The sequence below is a fragment of the Sus scrofa genome, chromosome 10 (assembly GCF_054392235.1).
Source record: "Sus scrofa isolate SSC_HxYL_T2T_F1_AM1 chromosome 10, Sscrofa_HxYL_maternal_Yorkshire_Landrace_v2.0, whole genome shotgun sequence".
Lineage (NCBI taxonomy): Eukaryota > Metazoa > Chordata > Mammalia > Artiodactyla > Suidae > Sus > Sus scrofa.
This window is the reverse complement of record NC_139392.1, coordinates 70575508-70589515: the sequence shown is the minus strand read 5'-3', so window position 1 is coordinate 70589515 and position 14008 is coordinate 70575508.

Below are 14008 nucleotides of genomic sequence, written 5' to 3'. Positions count from 1 at the left end.
TCCATTGATGGACATTTTTGTTTACAATTTACAGTTATTTTTGGTACACAAAAATAGCAAGGTAATGATGATAATAGTAATATCAAGTTATAAGATGTATTGAAATTATTGTGTTCTGGGCCATGTGTTTATTCATTTCATTTAAGTATAACAACCAAATGAGGTACACATAATATTAAAAAAATTTTTTTTGAAATACAGTTGATTTATGATACTATGTTAGGTTTACAGCAAAATGATCTATGATATTATGTTAGGTTTACAGCAAAATGATTCAGTTATACAGTGTGGGGGTGGGGGTGGGGGTGGGGAGAGAAGCAAGAGGGTGGACTAGTGCGTATGATATGCAGGTTTTGGAGTTCCTGCTGTGGCACAGTGGATTAAGAATCTGACTGCAGTGGCTGAGGTCCTGCGGAGATGTGGGTTCAATCCCTGGCCTGGTGCAGTGGGTTAAAGGAACCAGTGTTGCCTCAGTGGCTTAGATTCCATCCCTGGCCCAGAATCTTCCATATGCTGTGGGTGCAGCCATAAAATTAAAAAAAAATTTTTTTTTTAAAAGCATGTCTTGTTTAAAAAGTGAGAAGAGGAGAAACATTTTACACACACACACACTTGTATGTATACACAGAAACTCTAGAAAGATATATATAGTTTTTACCCACTGAGGTAGACATAAACTCTAGAAAGATATGAAATACATTGTTTTTACCCAGTATGGGCATAGAACTGGCCGGGTGTGGCAAGAAAACAGGGGACTTGTTCCTGGTGAAGATTTTAAACTTTCTAGTTTCTGGGAGTTCCCATTGTGGCTCAGTGGGCTAGGAGTCCAACATAGTGTCCACAAGCATGCAGGTTTGATCCCTGGCCTCCCTCCGTGGGTTAAGGATCCGGCGTTGCTGTAAGCTGGAACATGGGTTGCAGATGCCACTGGGATCTAGCGTTGCTGTGGCTGTGGTGTAGGCCTCAGCTGCCGCTCCACTTTGACCATCAGCCCAGAGACTTTATGTTGTAGATGCAGCCATAAAAATAAAATAAAATAAAATAAAATAAAATTAAATTAAAATTAAATAAAAGGCTAAAAAAAACTTTCTGGTTTCTGAACCACATGAAAATATTAACTCAGGTATTTTTTAAACCGAGGAGTGGTCAGTAATCCAAGGCAGCAGGGCGAGAGTGGGGAATGTCCCCTGTGTTTCCCAATGATTTGTTAAAGTACGAACTGGACCAGTACAGATTCATGGGAGTGTTAGTGGCTGAAGCAAGACTGCATGCAGTGAATGGAAATGTGGATGAGAAGTTCTTTTTATTCTATATTACTGAGTTAACAAACCACACCAGGAATTCCTGTCATGGCTCAGTGGTTAACAAATCCAACTAGGAACCATGAGGTTGGGTTCAATCCCTGGCCTCGCTCAGTGGGTTAAGGATCCAGCATTGCCATGAGCTGTGGTGTAGGTCACAGATGCGACTCGGATCCCGAGTTGCTGTGGCTCTGGCGTAGGCCGGCGGTTACCGCTCCGATTAGACCCGTAGCCTGGGAACCTCCATATGCCGCAGGTGTAGCCCTAGAAAAGACAGAAAAAAAGAAACCACACCAAAACTTAGTGGATGGTACAAATGAACCTATCTAGAGAAAAGAAACAAACTCATGGACTTGGAGAACAGACTTGTTGCCAAGGGGGAGGGGGAGGGAGTGGGATGGACTGGGAATCTGGGGTTAATAGATGCAAACTATTGCATTTGGAGTGAATAAGCAATGAGGTCCTGCCGTACAGCACAAGGAACTGTATCTAGTCATTTGTGATGGAATATGATGGAGGATAATGTGAGAAAGAGAATGTGTATGTACATGTATCACTAAGTCACTTTGCCGTACAGTAGAAATTGACAGAACATTGTAAATCAAGTATAATAAAAAATTTAAAAAAGCAGTCATTGTACTTTCCCACTGGCTTCTGCATTGACTGGGCTGAGCTGGGCAGTTTCATTGCTCCATGTGATGTCAGCTGAGGCTGCAGCCAGTGGGGGACTCAATTGAGTTATAGCATCCATGATGGGCCACACACTTGGTTGGCACCTGGGAGCAGAGCCAGGGCCCTCACTCAGCTCTTTCCTCCACAGGGACTTTCTGTCTGGCCTTGGCTTCTCCCAGGTAGCTGGGGTTCTGAGGGGCTGCGTCCCCAGAAGAAGGAGGGGACTCGGTCCTCATAAAGAGGAGACTCATAAGTGGTCCAGCCTCACTTGCAGCCCACTCTATTCAGGCAGATATGGAGCCAGCCCAAAGTCATGAATAGAGGGCATAAATCCCCTTTCTCATGGGGAGAGTGATGAATCATTTCTGTCCATCTTTGCTCAGTCACAGGAAGTAAGCCTTTGCCAGAAATTAATTAAAACTAAAATGCCCACTGCACAGCTCATACTAAAAGATAATCTAGCTGGGAAATTACAGACCTATTTAAAGAAAGTGGGGTTTTTGGGGGGGCCATGACTGCAATGTGTGGTCATTCCCGGGCCAGGAATTGAACCCACGCCAGAGCAGTGACTCAAGCCGCTGCAGTGACAATGCCGAATCATTAGCCCGCTTCACCACAAGGGAACTCCTAAAGTTTTAAGATCGTAACTCCAAACAAATGCGAATGCCCTACTCCTGTGGACCAAGGAGGAGCCTAACACGCTACTTAGCCCAAAACGTTCGGATAGCTTGAAAAATTATGTTTAGTGAGTTTCACTCTGGAATTCTGCCCTCTGCTTACCTTGAGAGAAACAATAAACCATCCCAGGCAATCTGCTTCTGCATTTCCTTCAGAGTTTAAATCACATGCTCTACATTACCTACGTGAAGAGCATTAAAGGTTTTTTCCCCCCAAAGTCTAGTGCTGGGAAATCTTTATTTTCTGTGAAGAACTGATATGGTTGTTTGGCATAGTCAATACCAAAGCTGAATTATAAAGAACATCAGAAAAACTTACAGGTCGGAGGTTCCTGTCATGGCACAGCAGAAAGGAATCCGACTAGGAACCATGAGCTTGTGGGTTCGATCCCTGGCCTCACTCAGTGGGTTAAGGATCTGGCGTTGCTGTGGCTCTGGTGTAGGCTGGCAGCTGTAGCTCCGACTGGACCTCTAGCCTGGGAACCTCCATATGCCGCAGGCGTGGCCCTAAAAAGACCAAAAAAAAAAAAAGAAAGGAAAAAAACCTTAACAGGTCAATTTTGATAATACTGTGGCCTATGACCTGCATTAATTTATATGTTAACTATACCTTAGTGATGATTTTCTCTACTAGCTGTAATGTTCCATGAGGTTAATTGCCATCTATTTCTATATTTCCAGTTTAATGTATGGTCTTTATTAATCTTCTGAAAGCTTTTGAAAAATAGTACATGAATACATAAAACAAAAATGACAAAATCACTGTTATGCTGATAGAGATGAAACATGTTAAATTTATACCCTAATGACTGAAAGCCAGAATTTGTTTAATAGAGAAGCTGGGGCAGGAGACCCTTGAGTCTCTAAGCAACCAACGAAATCTCAGAGAAATTAGAGAGGGGATGCTTCTGGAGATCCCAGAGGTTCTTCATCTCCCAAAAACTCTTGGTTAAAGCCACCAAGTTCCTTAAATTGAGAATTAAAAGGGAGTTCCCTTGAGGCACAGTGGAAACGAATCTGCCTAGTATCCATGAGGATGCGGGTTTGATCCCTGACCTCGATCAGTGGGTTAAGGAGCTGGTGTTGTCCTGGGCTGTGGTATAATTCACAGGTGCGGCTCCAGTCGGGTGTGGCTGTGGCTGTGGCATCATAGGCCAGCGGCTTTAGCTCCGATTCGACCCCTAGCCCGGGAACCTCTATAGGCCTCAGGTGGGGCCGTAAGAAGACAAAAAAAAAGTGCTTCGATGTCTTGATTATTGTAAACGGTACTGCAGTGAACATTGGGGTGCACGTGTGTTTTCGAATTATGGTTTTTTCTGGATCGATGCCCAGGAGTGGGATTGCTGATAGTAGTTCTATTTTTAGTATTGAGGAACCTCCACACTGTTTTCCATAGTGGTGGTTGTACCAATTTACATTCCCGCCAGCAGTGTAGGAGCGTTCCCTTCTCTCCTCACCCTCTCCAGCATTTGTTGTTTGTAGACTTTGGTGATGTCGATTCAGACTTGTGTGAGGTGATACCTCATGGTAGTTTTGATCTGCATTTCTCTATGCTATGACATTTTCAAATCAGCTTTGTTCTGGAGGTCCTGGTTAGTGAAGTAAGGGGAGAAAAGGTAAAAGACTGAGAAAGAAAGAAACAAAACTGTCATTTTCCACAGAGGATCCTGCAGAAGTTCAGGCAACACATGAGATATTCCTGGTTACCAGGAATAGAGGAGAGGGGTAGCTGGAATCAAGATTGCAGAACCAGGAGTTCCCGTCGTGGCTCAGCAGAAATGAATCTGACTAGCATCTATGAGGACGCAGGTTCTATTCCTGGCCACGATCAACAGGTTAAGGATCCGCCGTTGCCGTGAGCAGTGATGTAGCTCGCAGACACAGCTCAGATCTTGTGTGGCTGTGGCTGTGGTGTGGGTCTGCGGCTACAGTTCCGATTTGACTCCTAGCCTGGGAACTTCCATATGCCACAGGGGCAGCCCTAAAAAGACCAAAACAAACAAACAAAAAGATTGCAGAACCAGAAATGTAAGTGACACAATGAAAGGTGACTTCTGGTTTGTAAATGAGACTTGTAGTCGTCCCTCGAATATGTTCTCTTTTATAGTCTTGGAACCCTTGTGTTACAACTTGCCACTCAGAAGAAGGATGTCTTCCAGTGTCCCTTGGAGCTGGGCGTGCCTGTATGACTAAGTTCTAGATGATGGCATGTGAGAAGTGACACGTGCAGCTTCCAGTTAGCCTGCTCTTCCTGGGGTGTGGATGTGGTGGCAGCAGTCTCTCTTGAAGTGGGATGGGTCTGGGAACTGCATAGGAGGTAGGGGAGCAATATGAAAAAGGAGCATGGATCTCTCCCATCCTGGAGCCACCACTGGATACAGCTGTGCCGTTGGACATGAGACTAGCATAGGGGGCATCCTTCCCAGAGCCCACAATGTGAATGAGACCCCATTGAGTGGTGCAGCAGGCATCAGGAAAAATTAACATTCTAGCAGAGTTCCCGCTGTGGTGCAATGGGATTGGCGGCCTTTTGGGAGGGCTGGGACGCAGGTTCGATCCCTGGCCTGGCACAGTCACTTAAGGATCTGGCATTGCCACCAGCTGCGGTTTAGGTCACACCTGTGGCTCGGATCTAACCCCTGGCCCCAAGAACTCCATACGGTGTGTGGCAGCCAAAAAATAATTAATTAAATAATTAACAACCTACCCAACATGCCCAGTATCCCAGAGTCACCTGCCCAAGGAGGCTACCCAGGAGGACTAAGTCTTGGAAAGCTGGCACCTGGACTATTTAAACGACTGTCACTTTGGGTCTCTGCTGTGGCTTCTGAGCCTCCATTGCAATTAACAGAAGATTGTATATCACTGATAAGTTGCAGTGTCCTTTAGCAAAGCCTGGAAGTCAAACAGAGTAGCAGCCAAGCCCAAGGTCAATTTCACATTTGTGGAGTGAACCCTTGGTGCAAAGATTTATGGTAAGAGCTGGTGGAATATAAACAAAGGCCAGTTCCTGCCCTCCAGGAACTTGAAGTCTAGCGAGGAGAATCACATTTATCAGTTCCAATAGCTTTAGGGAATATAACCCTCAAGGAATTGATAATCTAGTGAAGAAAAATGGACCAATAATTTTGATATGTAGGAATGAAGTCGGGCTCTCGGGGCAGCAATCTAGTAGGAAAAGACATTTATGCCAATAATACGAATATAGAGCAGTGAAGTGGGTGCTGGAGGCTTTCCTGATATTAAGCAGAATATAACTAGCTAGCCTTAAGTCTCCAACTCATAACATTCATCAGTTTTCCCTTCGGGTATCCTGAAGTTATGAGACCCAGTACTAATTTTTCTATTTCACGGCCCTTTGACATCTGGTTTTCTGCGGCACGCAAGCAGGTGGCCACATGTATTTTAAAAACTTTTTCTTTGTAAAAGAAAGAGAAAAATCAATATTTTTTTATTTGCACACAGAAATGAAAACATACTTGGCCTCAAAGGAACCAAACATCTAATTTACTTTACAATGTTTTCTAAATATGACTCCAGAGAGGCTTAGATTTATGGAGAGTGTCTGAATATGACCTTTAAAACACATTGTTTTGGTGGTTTTGTTCTCAACAGACTATGATGATAATAAGATCCAATAAAAGAAAATGCATTTAAAAAAATAGTGTTGTGTGTGCTGGTGGCGTGTGGGTGGGGACCAGCCGAAAATCCTGCAGATCCTTCCTCAATATTAAGCCTCTTCTCCCTGCAATTTGCTATTTAAGCCTATCATGAGTATTTATTGAGGGTCTATTCTGAGCAGTGCTCTGCTGGGCACTGTCAAGATGTGGTTAATAAAATTCTGTATTTGCATACAGTAAGCCACTGTCCGAAAGGAAATACAGAAATACATATATATTTAAGTAGCTAGTACAGACTGCTAAGTAGAGGCCCAAAGAGGTGTGAGTGTGTAGAGGGGAGAGAAATGATATCTTTTTTTGCCCAGGGCAAGGATGGAGCCCACGCCACAGCCGTAACTAGAGCCACTGCAGTGACAATGCCAGATCCTTAACCCACGGAGCCACCAGGGAACGCCTCCCTTTTATTTTTGTATTCAATATTTTTATTTACAGAAACAGAGGGTAGAATTTGGCTCTTGGCTGTAGTTTGCTGATCCTCTTCTAGAAGAAGAGAGATGACTGGTGGAGATCTTTTCTTTTGGATGATAAAGGAAAACCAGAAGTGCCTTAGGCCAGACCTTTTCTCCCCTAGGTAGCTCAGCCTGTTCTTTCAGGAAAGTATGTGCCCTCAGAGTACATGCCCAACCTTAAAGTTATCGCCGTGGGAATTAGGGCTGTGACCATCTGTTGTAGCTATTTTGGTCCATGAAGAAGAGACCATGGAATCTACTTCTTCTTCTTCTTCTTTTCTTTCTTTCTTTCTTTTTTTTTTTTTTTTTTTTTTTTTTGTCTTTTTGCCTTTTCTTGAGCCGCTCCCGCGGCATATGGAGGTTCCCAGGCTTGGGGTCAAATCGGAGCTGTAGCCACCAGCCTACGCCAGAGCCACAGCAATGCAGGACCCGAGCCCTGTCTGCAACCTACACCACAGCTCACAGCAATGCCACATCCTTAACCCACTGAGCAAGGCCAGGGATCAAACCCACAACCTCATGGTTCCTAGTCGGATTCGTTAATAACTGTGCCATGATGGGAACTCCAACTTCTTCTTTTTAAAAATCTTTTTAGGGCCATACCCGTGGCATATGGACGTTCCCAGGCTAGGGGTTAAAGCAGAGCTGCAGCTGCCAGTCTACACCACAGCTGAGGCAACACAAGATCTGAGCCACGTCTGCGACCTACCCTGCAGCTCATGACAATGCCGGATCTTTTACCCTCTAAGCAAGGTCAGGCATCAAACCTGTGTCCTCATGGATGCTAGTTGGGTTCGTTACCGCTGAGCTGTGTCGGGAACATCAGAATCTACTTCTTTGCTTGCTTGTTTTGGAGATACGGCAAGGAAAGAGTGCATGGTCCCATCTTCCAGCTGCCCGCCAGTCTGGAAGAAAGCTCGTGGGTCCGCATCTCAGGATCTAAGAGCAAACCTTTACCCGCACTTCTGCATACCAGGGAAAAGATGAATCATACTGGGCGAAGCTTAAGGGCTTCATTGGTATGATGAACATTAAGGACTGGAGACATAGCCACATGTACAGTTAGAAGTGAGTTTGGGGCTGGAGCAGGCTTGGAAAGGGGGGGTTAGTGCAAAGCAATAAAACTAAGGGGCCAGGGAGTTCCCATCATGGCTCAGTGGTTAACGAATCTGACTAGGAACCATGAGGTTGTGGGTTCGACCCCTAGCCTCGCTCAGTGGGCTGAGGTTCCGGTGTTGCTGTGAGTTGTGGTGTAGGTCGCAGATGCAGCTCCGATCCTGCATTGCTCTGTGGCTGTGGTGTAGGCCAGGGGCTACAGCTCTGATTCGACCCCTAGCCTGGGAACCTCCATATGCCGTGGGTGCGGCCCTAAAAAGACCAAAAAAAAAAAAAAAAAAAAAAAAACTAAGGGGCCAGAAGCATATACAACAGAATCAGCAGGCACATGGTGAGCTATGTAGTGGGACCCAGGGCTCGCTCATTGTGTGGATTTTTCCCCATGGGGAGGCACAGCTGCAATTCAGCAAAGGCCATCAGAGATTTTTGAATGTGGTGGTTCCTCCAGGGAGGAACTGGAGGCATTAAAGATGGAAGGCTGGGGACCAGTTGGGAGGCTGCTGCACTATTGAAGCAAGACATGCAGAGAGTCTTGACTGAGGGAACATGAGAGAGAAAGCAAAGTTGGCTGAGACATTTGAGACGTCAAGAAAGAAGCTCCTGGGCATTCCCTGGTGGTGCAGCAAGTTAAGCATCTGGCGTCATGGCTATGGCATGGGTTCAATCCCTGGCCTGGGATGTTCTGCATGCCGTGGGGTTGGCCAAAAACAACAACAAACAAACCACCAAAAAACAAAACAAAAAAAGCCCTAAAAACAAATGAAAACTCCAGCATTTCGTGAATGGGGAGATACGGAAAAGGAAAAAGTATATCCTCAAATAGTCCTCCAAGTTTTAAGCATATAAGTTATAAATACATTCTTATGTAACAGAAAAATATGGAAAACATTGTATTTCCCCCAAAGATACTCATTAATGGGATCCCACATATCCGTGAATGGCAAAATCTTTTCCTCTCACCTTGCAGTCATCATTAGCATAATGTTTTTCTCTCGTAACTCACAGCTTGTGGCTCTGACTTTCAAAGTATATCCAGAATACCAGCGTTTTATATCTCCACCGCTGATACCATCTGGGGTTTGGCCACCATTTGCCTCTGTCATCATCATGGTCTCCCAACCACTTTGCCTGACTCATCCCTGGCTCCTTGTACTCTGGTCTTAACACAGCAGCCAGTTATCTTGAAAACAAAAGAGCATGTGGTCTCTCTTCTCAAAATCTTCCAGTGATTCTCCACTTTGCTTGGAGTAAAAGCCAAGGTTCTAACTACAATAGCCTGCCAACCCTCTGTAACCTGGCACCTTGGCTCCACTGCCACCACCAGCCCTGCCTCATCTTCCTTTACTCCTTTGCCGCAGCCACATGTGACACCTTGCTGTGTCTGCCCAATGCCACCCAGGCTCCTTTCTCAGGGTCATTGTACTTGCTGTTACCCTTCCCTTTAAGTTTTTGCTCCAAATGGCACTTTAGAAGTTCCCTAAACGCTAGTTAAGGATCTGCCATTGTCACTGCTGTGGCTTTGGGTCACTGCTGTGGTGAGGGTTCAGTCCTTGGCCTGGGAACTTCCTCATGCTGCAGGCTCAACTGGAAAAATGTCACTATCAGAGAAGCTGTCCTTGACTCCTCTATGGCATAGCAATCCTCTTTTCTCTACTGCATTCTTTATCCACGATACTTAGGGTTTTTTTTTTTTTTTTCATAGTTCTTGACAAAACACATATCTATGAGGTTTGTATCTATCCCTAATATGGAATGTAAACTCAATTAGGGCATTATTAGTCTTTTTCTTTTCTTTCGTTACTGCATTTTCAACACTTACAACAGCTTGACATACAGCAGGCATTGCAAATTTCTTGAATGAATGGATTCATTCAACAGAAGGCTGAATTCTATGTGCATACTAGATACTCCCCCTAAATCTTTCTTTCTTTTTTTAATGTATGTTATTGATTTATAATGTGTTAAATTCTGGTGTACAGCAAGGTGATTATGTATGCAAATATATATCCCTTTTCATATTTTTTCATTATGGTTTATCATTGGATATGGACTATAGTTCCCTGTGCTATAGGTAGGACCTTGTTTATCCATTCTATATTTAATAGTTTGCAGCTGCCGATCCCAAACTCCCAATCCTTCCTCCAACCATCCTCCTCCCCCTTGGGAACCACAAGTCTGTTCTCTATGTCTGTGAATCTGTTTCTGTTTTATAGATAGGTTCATTTGTGTCATATTTTAGATTCCACAAATAAGTGATATCATATGGTATTTGTCTTCCTCTGACTTACTTCACTGAAAATGAGAATCTCCAGGTCCATCCATGTTGCTGCAAATGGCATTATTTCATTCTTCTTTGTGGCTGAGTAGTATTCCATTGTATATGTGTACAACATCTTTTCCACATCTTTTTTTTCTTTTTCTTTTTGGGGCCACACCTGGGGCATATGGAAGTTCCCAGGCTGGGGGCTGAATTGGAGCTACAGCTCCCGGCCTACACCACAGCCATGGTGGCATGGGATCTGAGCCACGTCTGTGATCTACACCAAAGCTCAGGGCAATGCTGGATCCCTGACCCACTGATCAAGATCAGGGATCGAACCTGCATGCATCCTCATGGATACTAGTTGGATTCCTTTCTGCTGTGCCGCAATGGGAACTTCTGTACCATGTCTTCTTTTTTTTTTTTTGTCTTTTTTTTTTTTTTTTTTTTTGTTGTTGTTGTTGCTATTTCTTGGGCCGCTCCCGCGGCATATGGAGGTTCCCAGGCTAGGGGTTGAATCGGAGCTGTAGCCACCGGCCTACGCCAGAGCCACAGCAACCGGGATCCAAGCCGCGTCTGCAACCTACACCACAGCTCACGGCAACGCCGGATCGTTAACCCACTGAGCAAGGGCAGGGACCGAACCCGCAACCTCATGGTTCCTAGTTGGATTCGTTAACCACTGCACCACGACGGGAACTCCTGTACCATGTCTTCTTTATCCATTCTTCTGTTGGTGAATGTGTAGGTTGCTTCTATGTCTTGGCTACTGTGGTGATGTGAACATAAGGGTTAGATGCTTCTATTGTTAACACTTGCCTATAACATAGCATCTGACATGTAAAAGAGAAGCACCTTGTTAAGAATTTCTGGTAAACTACTTATAAATTGGAATGGCAAAAAGAAAACAAGCCTAGTCTCAGCAAACTTAATCTCTACATCATCTTAGTAACCATGTTGCTTCACTGAGTTCTAGAAAATTAAAAAGCTTTCAGGTGTGGGGTTAGGTTAACAGGTGATCTTGACATCATCTTTCAAAATGGTGCAGAATTCTCTCAACCAGTTGTATAACCAATTCACTAAGCAACTATCAATATGCCAACACCTGCTCTGTGCATGCAAAGATGAAAGGTTGCTCCTGCCCTCGAGGGACTTACAGTCTGTTAAACAACAACAGCAACAAAAAGTCAAGTCAGCCTGCAACTACAAATGTGTGTGCTGGGAGTTCCCATCATGACTCAGTGGGTTAAAAAATTGACTAGTATCCATAAGGATTTGGGTTCAATCTCTGGCCTTCCTCAATGGGTTAAGAATCCAGCCTTGCTGTGAGCTGTGGTGTAGGTCACAGACATAGTTTGGATTCCTCATTGCTGTGGCTGTGGCAAAGGCTGGCAGCTGCAGTTCTGATTTAATCCCTAGCCTGGGAACTTCAATATGCTGTGGGTACGGCCCTAAAAAAAGCGAAACATGACCAAAAAAAAATGCATGCCAAGTGCTTCGTGAGGATGCTGTGATGGGGTGGGGGGTGCACAGAAGTGGGGGGGGGGCTAACCCAGAAAAGAGTCTGCAGTATGGGCCAGGCTGGAGCTGAGACTTGGAGGGTTCTGTGCAGCTTCCATGTAAGTGGAAAAGATGAGGGTGTATTGGGCAGAGGCACGAAGTTCTGGAGGAGTTTGGGAAACTCCAAGCAGTTCTGTGTGGCTGGTACACAGGTATCTTTGGGAAGTGATGAACATGAGGATAAAGGTATAGGCAGAGCCTAGATTACAAAATAGAGGGAGATACAAACAAATGTCTGATGCTCATTCTGATCAGGTCACATCATGGTAGAAAGGAGACTTGTAGGGAGGAGAGGATCAGACAATGCACACATGCTGCCATATTACAGTTTCCATTTACTTCCAGGGTTATTATTATTATTATTATTAGCCTAGGCCATGGCATTTGGAAGTTCTGGGCCATGGATCAAACCTACACCATAGTGGTGACCTGAGTGAGCCACAGCAGTGACACTGCCAGATCCTTAACCCCCTTAGCTACCAGGGAACTCCCCAGTGTTATGTAATAGTTTTTCTAAAAAAAAAAAAGCTCTCAAGTATGTTAAGGTAAGTGTAAGAATGAATAATACTTTGGGGTGTTCCTGTTGTGGCTCAGTGGGTTAGGATCCTGACTAGTATCCATGAGGATGCGGATTCAGTCCCTGAGCTGTAGGGTAGGTCCCAGATGCAGCTCAGATCATGTTGCTGGCAGCTGCAGCTCCGATTTTACCCTGGGAACTTCCATATGCTGCAGGTGTGGCCCTAAAAAGAAGAAAAAAAAACCCTACAGAATAATACTTTATTTCTGAAACATTTTGATTAATCTCATTAATACGTTCATTATAGGCAAAAAGTTACTCACTTCTGTTTATATCAGATAAAGTTAATGGCACCCTTTGTGATTTTAAAGCTTTCCTTTTCATCTCTTCAAGAGCTCCTCTTTCTGATTCTTTACTCCTGTTTCAAGGCACTTAAATCATTTGCCAGCTCCAGAAGGCTCCCACAGTGTCTGAGGGTAAGCAGCCTTGAACTGCAACTGCAAGATTTTTAGAGAAAATTCCCAGCCTTTGGAGCAGGGGCAGCAATTTCTCATGTTCTACCAAATGATGGATGGTGAGCGGCTGCTGGGGTGCTGTGCCGAGGACTCAGAATCGTGCTAAGATCATTAGCCATGTCAGCACAGGCAGGAGATCACCCACACTGGAGTGTGTCTTTAAGCATCGCCATCCCTGCTGAGGAAAATATACCCTTGACAATTCAACCTGCTGGTAGTGACAGGGAATCAGACCACTCTTTTTAGCCTTCTCCCCAAGGTCTTGGAACCCTGGAAATTTTTTGACTGACTTTTAAAATGCTGAACTGTGAGAAACACGGGGACTAAAGTTTGACACCTGAGTGCATTTTGAAGCCATAAGCTCTCAGACGTCCTCTTCCTTGCTCTTGACTTTAACCTAGACAGGTTACCTAGCCAATCACCCACCTGGTGTGACTGGGCTGAGTAGTCAACCAATAACGCTCCCCACTTGCTTCCCCTATGAGATCCGGTAGGGTATTTTCAAAGGCTAATTGATATAATTTGATACCAAAACTGTGAGTTTTTGCTTAGATGAAAAAATAAATTCTAAATAAAAAGGGGCATAGTATATAAGAAACAGGAACAGTTTTTAAAAAAATTGAAATATAATTGACATCACAACATTATATTAGTTTCAGGTGTGTAACAACGATTCTGCATCAAGTCTCTTGCAAAATGATCACCACAATAAGGTTAGTTTACATCCTTATGGAAAGAGGGAGAATAGAGTCAGCGAGTGTTAGGTGCGTGGGAGCTAGAGTTCTGACTTGGAATTTTTGCGTGACAAAGCTCCAGCTTATTTCCTGCTACTTGATTGCTAAAGTGAAGTAGAAATCTTCAATTTAAAAGTCTGGGAGTGATAGAGTAAAACTTGCTATTCTAACTAGTGTATCCACATGTCTCAGCAGCTTACCATAATGTCAAAATGGGATGGTGTGCCGCTCACGCCAAAGAATGACTCGGGGTGCTGGAGGGGCTGTGGAGAAAAGGGAACCCTCCTGCACTGTTGGTGGGAATGTAAACTGGTACAGCCACTATGGAGAACAGTTTGGAGATACCTTAGAAATCTATACATAGACCTTCCATATGACCCTGCAATCCCACTCTTGGGCATCTATCCGGACAAAGCTCTACTTAAAAGAGACACATGCACCCGCATGTTCATTGCAGCACTATTCACAATAGCCAGGACATGGAAACAATCCAAATCTCCATCGACAGAGGATTGGATTCGGAAGAT